The 8,446-nt window shown below is 52.8% G+C and overlaps 2 protein-coding genes and 1 long non-coding RNA gene across 3 annotated transcripts in view; 1 reads left to right on the top strand and 2 right to left on the bottom strand.

Annotated features, from left to right (window-relative positions):
• Positions 1 to 8,446, top strand: part of LOC146492913 (interferon-induced very large GTPase 1-like) — a 125,308-nt gene that overhangs the window by 68,651 nt on the left and 48,211 nt on the right. The gene's annotated exons all lie outside the window — the stretch shown is intronic.
• Positions 1 to 8,446, bottom strand: part of LOC146492914 (uncharacterized) — a 236,268-nt gene that overhangs the window by 206,980 nt on the left and 20,842 nt on the right. The gene's annotated exons all lie outside the window — the stretch shown is intronic.
• Positions 1 to 8,446, bottom strand: part of LOC146492915 (interferon-induced very large GTPase 1-like) — a 171,159-nt gene that overhangs the window by 155,743 nt on the left and 6,970 nt on the right. The gene's annotated exons all lie outside the window — the stretch shown is intronic.

Genomic DNA, 8,446 nt, shown 5'->3' with positions numbered 1-8,446 from the left:
TGGAGGAACACCAAAGTAATTGCTTACGGAGCTTGCTTCTTCGGCATCGTTAAGAGTTCTGAACAAATGTCTGTCCTCCTCCAGAACATCTAATGTACGCCAACGAGCGTTCCAACTTCTTATCTGGTATGCATCTTTTATTTTGACAGCAAATGCGCACCTGCGGACCATTTATGTGCAGCCCTGTTTATAGTTTCCTGTGCATTTCAAACATTGTCCTTTCTGATATTTTTTTTTAAATATCTAAAGTAACATGGCTGCTATGAGGCCAGCTAGGAACCCTGTGGATCTTGCCCTACAAATGATCCAGGACGGATGGGATGAAAAGGCCATTGGAGGCATTGACTGAGAATCTGACATCTAAGATATAGAGGACCCAGACTACTGTCCCCACCACTGAACAAGGCCAGTCAGATACAGAGGAGTCCTCTGAAGAGGAAATGGATATTGAGTCTAAAAGAATGAGCCCCTCTTACTGCTCTAGCCACAATATTTTGAATTAGTCTGCCAGGGCTTGCACCTGGGTTTAGTACTGTCTCCCCAGTAAATGCATGAAAGATGTTCATGTCTGATAATTTAATAGAAGACGTGCTGTCATACACAAACATGGAGGCATGAAGAGTAGCAACAGACAGGGGAAAAGAGCGGAAAAATGTAATCAAACATAAGCTCCTGGCCTTCATTTGATTGACCGTTCTTGCAGGAAGTGAGAAGAACTGGGACGTACCAGTAGGTGTGCTTTTTGGGAGTCCTCTGCATAACCCATTGTACAAGGCCACTATTTAAAGATATTTGCCGTTTCTTGCACTTTGATGACAAGAGGACCAGAGCCTACCGACTGAAAACAAACCACATGGCAGCTTTCTGCTACATATGGAGCCTGTTCCTGGTCAACTGAAGGTAGAAATTCATGCTCAGTGATTGTGTTACAGTGGTTGAACAACTTGTGCCTTTCAAAGGGAAGACCCAGCTTCTGCTGTATATGCAGAGCAAGCATACAAAAGTGATACTGTCACGAACGGGCGGACTACGCACGGTAATTCGGCGTGCCCGTGTGGCGTGCTAGTTAGACCCAAACGCGGGGAAGGCTAGCGATGGGTAGGAACAGACACGCAGTTAATCTAGTAACGGTCAGTGCACGAAGCGTGGCTTCGGACTGGCGTTACAGAAAAAGAATCGAGAGGGAAAACACTCACGGTTGCTAGATCAGAAGGACACTGACGTCGGCAAAGAGTTGGAGCTTCTGACATGAGGAGAACGATGTCTGAGCGGCGAACAGGTGGGTGGCGTCTCCCTTTTAAACCCGGCCCCGTGATCAGCTGGCGATCAGCTGATCACCGGCTGACAGGACCCCCCCCCCGACGACCGGCACCCGACGGTCCAGGATGGCGGCGACGGAAATCAGAGATGGGGGAGGGATCCAAGATGAAGCGGGACGGCACCCAGGAGCGCTCCTCAGGACCGTAGCCAGCCCAGTCCACCAGATACTGGACCCCCCGACCCCGGGGACGGGAATCCAAGATCCGCCGGACAGCGTAGACAGGACCCCCATCGACGAACCTGGGCGGGGGCGGGGCCGGGGAGGGGGGCGCCAGCGAGGAAGTAACGCGCCGCTTAACCTGCGAGACGTGGAACACCGGATGGATCTTCATGGCGGGCGGAAGCCGGAGACGGTAAGTCACGGGGTTGAGCCGGGCAGTGATCTCGTATGGACCAACGAACCTGGGAGTGAGCTTCTTGGACTCGGTGTGGAGCCTCAGGTGCCTCGTGGAGAGCCAGACGCGATCCCCAGGCTGAAAAGGATGACCCGGGCGATGGCGGCGACGATGCTGCCTGGCGTACAGAGCGTTGGCTCGGGTAATGGCCGCCCGCGCCTTGATCCAGGCCTGACGACAGCGGCGGACCATCTGTTCGGCAGCAGGAACGTCAACCTCCACCTCCTGATGGCCAAAGATAGGAGGATGGAAACCATAACAGGTTTCAAAGGGCGAGAGACCGGTGGCAGAAGAGACGTGAAGGTTATGTGACAGCTCAGCCCACAGCAGGTAACGAGGCCAAAGCGACGGTTGGGCAGAGACGAAGCACCTCAAGAAGCGCCCCAGCTGTTGGTTGGTCCGTTCAACCTGCCCATTGGTCTGCGGGTGATAGCCGGACGAGAGGCTGGGAGAGGCTCCAATCAGGCGGCAAAAGGCTTTCCAGAACCTGGCGGTGAACTGGGGCCCCCGGTCGGAGACGATGTCCTTGGGGAACCCGTGAAGCCGGACGACATGGTCCAAGAAGAGCTCGGCCGTCCGTTTGGCAGACGGGAGGCCAGCCAGGGCGACCAGGTGCACTGCCTTCGAAAACCGGTCTACAAAGGTGAGGATGGTGTCAAGACCGCCCACGGATGGGAGGCCGGTGACAAAGTCAAGGCCGACATGGGACCAGGGACGTCTCGGCACAGGGAGAGGGTGAAGGTCGCCAGTGGGAGGCTGAGTGGAGGACTTGGCCCGAGCACAGGTGTCACAGGCGGAAACGAATTCACGGACGTCCCGGGCCATGGAGGACCACCAGAAGACACGACGGAGGAGTTGCAGGGTCCTGTCCGGCCCCGGGTGGCCAGAGAGCGGGGAGGAGTGAGCCCAGAGCCAGGCCTCCTGACGGCACCGGGAAGGTACGTAGAGCCTCCCAGCAGGGGTGTCAGGCGGAGGCGGTTCGGCGGTCAGGGCATCCCGGATAGAGTCCTCCAGGGGCCACCGAAGGGGGGCAGCGAAGCACTGAGAAGGTAGGATAGGTCCAGGGTCTGACGTGAGGCCGTCCTGGGCGAACTGTCTGGAGAGAGCGTCTGCCTTAGCGTTCTTGGAACCAGGGCGGTAGGCGAGGTGGAAATTGTAAGGCTCAAAGAACAGGGCCCAACGGGCCTGCCTTGGGTTGAGCTGCTTGGCAGACCGAATATGGATTAGGTTCTGGTGATCAGTCCAGATCAGAAAAGGGTCTTTCGTCCCCAGGAGCCAATGCCGCCACTCTTCTAAGGCCCACTTGATGGCCAGGAGTTCTCGGTCCCCGACTCCGTACCGTTGCTGCGTGGGCGAAAACTTCCTCGAGAAATAGCAGCATGGGTGAAGTTTTCCATCCGGACCATGTTGAGAGAGGACGGCGCCAGCGCCGACATCGGAGGCGTCCACCTCCACCACAAAGTCTCTGGCAGGATCAGGGTGGAGCAGGACGGGGGCCGTGGTGAACCGGTGGATGAGGTCGCGGAATGCCCGTTCTGCGCCTGGGGGGAGGCAGAAGGGCTTAGGCAGGTTAGCTGGTTTGGTGAGGGATGTCAGTGGGGCGACAACGGTGCTGAAATTCCGAATAAAACGCCGATAGAAATTGGCAAAGCCCAGGAAGCTCTGTAGCTGCTTAAGGCTGGAGGGCTGAGGCCACTGGGTCACGGCTTGGAGTTTTTGCGGGTCCATGGTCAGGCCATCAGAGGAGATGGTGAAGCCTAGGAAGGAGGTGGACCACTGATGAAAAGCACACTTCTCCAGTTTGCAGAACAGCTGGTACTCGAGCAGCCTGCTCAGCACGGCCCTCACATGGCGAACATGGTCCACTTCGGTGCGGGAGTAGATCAAGATGTCATCCAGATAAGCAAACACCCACCGGCCTAGCATATCCCGCAAGACGTCGTTGATTAGATGTTGGAAGACAGCAGGGCTATTGCAGAGGCCGAAGGGCATCACCAGGTACTCCCAGTGCCCGTGAGGGGTGATGAAGGCCGTCTTCCATTCATCCCCTTCCCTGATGCGCACCAAATTGTAGGCGCTGCGTAGGTCCAGTTTGGTGAAGACGCAGGCCTGGGAGAGGGAATCGAGGGCGGTGGATAGCAGAGGAAGGGGATGGCGGTTCTTGACGGTGACTTTATTCAAGCCCCGATAGTCTATACAGGGGCGGAGCCCGCCATCTTTCTTTTTGACGAAGAAGAATCCAGCAGCAGCAGGAGAAGTAGAAGGGCGAATAAACCCCTGTTGGAGAGCCTCAGCAACGTACTCCTCCATGGCCTTATTCTCTGCGGGAGACAGAGAGAACAGGCGACCACGAGGAGGGACCGCTCCCGGGAGGAGCTCAATGGTCATGTCGTAGGAGCGATGAGGCGGTAGAGTAGAGGCTCGCCTCTTACTGAAGACCTCAGACAGGTCATGGTAAGCCGGAGGGACCTTATCCAGATCAGTGGGCTCCGGGGGTGAGGCCTCTTCTGACTCCGGGTCCTTATTGGTCCGAGAGAGAAGGCAGCGGCGCGGACACTGGGGACCCCAATCCAGGACCTGGCAGGAAGACCAGGAGATGTGGGGGTCGTGTTGACGGAACCAGGGGTATCCAAGGATGAGAGGAGAGGTAGTGGCTGAGACTACAAGGAACCGGATCTCCTCCTGATGATCCCCAATAGACATGTGAACCGGCTGGGTCTGGAACTGGATCGGGTAGGGTTGGAGGGGTCGCCCATCGACTGAGGTCACTGGGAGAAATCGATCGACAGGAGTTAACGAAATGCGTAGTCGGGAGGCCAGTGTTTGGTCGATGAAGTTCTCAGCGGCTCCGGTGTCCAGGAGGGCTTCAGAGGAGAACTGGCGGTGTTTCAGGTGGAATGTTACTGGTAACAGAAAACGAGAGGGGCCCGAGGAGTGTGAAGGGCCAGGTGGGGCTCCCCTGCAGCCTACCTGGCGTCGTCGTTTCCCGGACGTAGCGGGCACTGGGGACGGCGGTGTCGAGCTGATCCACAGTAGGCGCAGAGGCCCTCTCGCCAGCGTCTCTCTCTCTCTCCCTTAGGGAGTCCACCCAGCTGCATGGGCTCCTCGCTGGATGCGCTGCGTGAGCTAGCAGCAGCCCCTTCAGAGGGGGGAGGAGACTGCGAAGACGTGGCCCTCTGAGGCTGGATGGGGTTGAAGGCCCGGGGGGTGTGGCGAGGCCGCGACATCACTCGTTGGTCGATCTTCAGAGCGAGGTCCACGGCCTCATCCAGAGTTTTGGGGGCCTCACGGCCGGTCATCTCGTCTCGGATGTAACCAGCCAGTCCCTCCAGAAAAATGGAGCGTAGAGAGGCGTCACCCCACTTCAGCTTAGCGGCCAGGGTACGGAATTGGGAAGCGAAGCGACAGACAGGTCGACTGCCTTGGCGTAAATGAAGCAGCTGTGACTCCACTTCCACTTCACTGCTAGGGGGGACAAATGTCTTTTTTAATTCCTCCACGAACAGGGCATAATCATTGCAAGCTGCAGATTTGTTGTTGTAGAGGGCCGCGGCCCATTCCTGAGCCTGACCAGACAAGAGAGAAGTCAGCATTGCCACTTTTGCACGGGCGGTGGCATATTTAGTGGGCTGACATTCAAACAGCATGTCTAAAGTGGCAAGCAACCCATCAGGCCGGCCATCGACTCCATTCCACTTATCTGGTAGTCCGATCCGGGGCTCCGCGCTCACCGGCGCTGGCTGGCGTTGCAGCTTGGTGACGGAAGTGGACAGCTGGAGGAGATTCTCGGTGAGGGACTCCATTTTCGTGCTCATCCGATCTACCACACCGCGAAGATATATCACTTCGGCTTTCAGCCGTTCGAATTCTGCTGGGTCTATTCGCGGCTCAGACATCCTGTCACGAACGGGCGGACTACGCACGGTAATTCGGCGTGCCCGTGTGGCGTGCTAGTTAGACCCAAACGCGGGGAAGGCTAGCGATGGGTAGGAACAGACACGCAGTTAATCTAGTAACGGTCAGTGCACGAAGCGTGGCTTCGGACTGGCGTTACAGAAAAAGAATCGAGAGGGAAAACACTCACGGTTGCTGGATCAGAAGGACACTGACGTCGGCAAAGAGTTGGAGCTTCTGACATGAGGAGAACGATGTCTGAGCGGCGAACAGGTGGGTGGCGTCTCCCTTTTAAACCCGGCCCCGTGATCAGCTGGCGATCAGCTGATCACCGGCTGACAGATACAAGTGATACAAAAACTGCAATTTCTTAAAATTAATGAAAAAATAAATAAAAATGCAAAGGGCCTCATGTCACAAACATGTTTTATGAGGAATACCTCAAATATGAAAATATTACAACTCTTCGTTTTAAAGATTTTGAAGAATAACAAACGAGTTTATAGCAAAATGCATTGTTTCTATTTGGGGTCATTTTTGACCCCACTCGTGGAAGAGTGTAGGTATTGGTAGGTTGTGCATCCAAGGGTTAAATCCTGCGACACTGCAAAGGATTTCAGTCTCACGTGCTTTGGATCGTGGTTTCAGGAAGGCATCCATCTCAATCAAGTCGAGCAGCCGCCTCTACTTTTTTTTTTTTGGTATACTGAAAAAGTAAATTGGGTGGTTGTTACATTAAAAAAGTCTAACTTGTAATTTGAAGAAAATAATTTCATGTTTCTATGGTGAAAGTAATTAAATCATGTAGGATCTGTATGAAATTCAGCAACTTAATTTGTTCCTGGTGAGATGACCTGTTACAATCTAGTAAGAGTGGTTAGTTTCTGGACTCGTGAAATTAACAAGATCACATGAGTTTTCAAAAACTGCAGGAAAACCACTGGAGTTATAAGAGGCAGACAGCTACACACACACCACGTGTATGCCATCGCTTTGTGGTTCAAATCCACAATCCACTGGGTGTTCTGGTTTCCTCCCACAGTTAACAGTAACACAATTAGAGTTAGGTTAATTGGTGATTCCAAATTGCTCCTGAATGTGAGTGTAAATGGTTGTTTGTCTCTATGTGATAGACTGGTGAGCTGTCCAGGGTGTACCCTGCCTCTTAACCTATCACTTTGGGGTTATGCCCCAGTAAGTGCATATGAGAGCATGAGGGTGGGAATGGATGTCTGTGTCTATATGTCAGGTTGGGTATCAGACGCCACCTCTCTGAGGACATCTCAGGCCCTCCAAGGTTTGGAGGCCTATCTCCCCCCACCACTTCCCCCGCCGGGGGCGGGGGAAGTGGTGGGGGGACATCGGTGCGTTGGTGGTTCTTTGTGTCCGGGGATGGGTGTCCAGGTACACACCGGCTCACTCCTTGGCGGCTGCTTATCGGGGCCTGGAGCCTGGGGCTCGCTTGGGCCACTTCGGAGGTGGGGTGCCCCCGGCCTCTCGGCCTGGGGCTCGGTCACTCAGGCACAGCTGGCTGCCGGCGGAGCTCACGGGCACGTCACTGCAACCCCCCCACCTCTGCTCCGTGGCTGCTGAGTGACCCCTCATCTGGGACTCTCCTCAGCTCTTTCTGGGACAGTGGCACGGCTGCCCCTCTGTTGGTCTTCCTTGGTCTCTTGTGTTCTGGGGGCCTCTGGATGTCTGGAGTTTTGATCTCCTCCATACCTGCTTCACGCCCTGGAGGACGGGGCAGTGGTCCCCCACACCCTCTAGCAGATCATTACATGAGGGAACCTTTTAAGAAAACAAGCGCGTCCATGCTCACAGGTGTACACACGGGTGATCACACACACAAACTACACCCTTTTTGGCTCCTACCTCAATGCACACTGTGCTGTCGATCTTACGTGCTGCACAATAATGTTTAATATTTAGTATTTACTGTCATATTCCCATATATCATTGTGATGTTGTTTATTGTATTACTCTCGTTTTCTTCTGCTTGTTTTCTTTTTTCTTTCTCAACAGGTGATCCAGGTGATCGATATGTATTTTTTTTTTCTGCTTATTCTGTTGGTTTTTGTTTTTTGCCCTTCTCCCCCGTCCCTCTTCTCAACTGTTTTTCTTTCCCTCTTTCTTTCCTCCAGTCAAGTCTGTCCCGTATTCAGCAAGTGAAAATAAAATAAAGAATAAAAGGAGAATCAAATGGACCATTACGGCAAAGCTGGGATGGTCAATTTGGTAAAGAAAATCCGTTGGGCATCTTTCTTCGCCTTTAGACAATAATTCTGATGGCAAAAGAGCCAAACGGGACAGGTTAAAAAAAAAAAAAAAGAATCCAGGGGCTGTCTAGGGGGCTGTCACTCTAGATCCTTATAATACATAGATGCAATTTTGCTACAGAAGACATAACATGTATTCCACATTGGTCATACTCAGAGATAATACAAGAAATTATGTTTAACAAGTTTTGATAATGACACTGGTAGTTGGTGTAAAACTGAGTTGTTTTTTATTTTAATGTTGATGATTCTGAAGCAATCTAATGATATATTTGTTTATTTATTGACATTGCTTGATACACTGAAGGCAAAATAAAATGGAAAATGCTAAAAAAAAAAAAAAAAAAAAAAAAAAAAAAAAAAAAGAAAAAAAAGAATGGCCCAGTCAAAGTCCAGATCTAAATCCAATCGAGAATCTGTGGCAAGATCTGAAAACTGCTGTTCACAAACGCTGTCCATCTAATCTGACTGAGCTGGAGCTGTTTTGCAAAGAAGAATGGGCAAGGATTTCAGTCTGTAGATGTGCAAAGCTGCTAGAGACATACCCTAAAAGACTGG

This window comes from Neolamprologus multifasciatus, chromosome 22 (genome assembly GCF_963576455.1).
Source record: "Neolamprologus multifasciatus chromosome 22, fNeoMul1.2, whole genome shotgun sequence".
NCBI classification, from domain to species: Eukaryota; Metazoa; Chordata; class Actinopteri; order Cichliformes; family Cichlidae; genus Neolamprologus; species Neolamprologus multifasciatus.
This window is presented reverse-complemented; position numbering and strand designations above follow the sequence as displayed.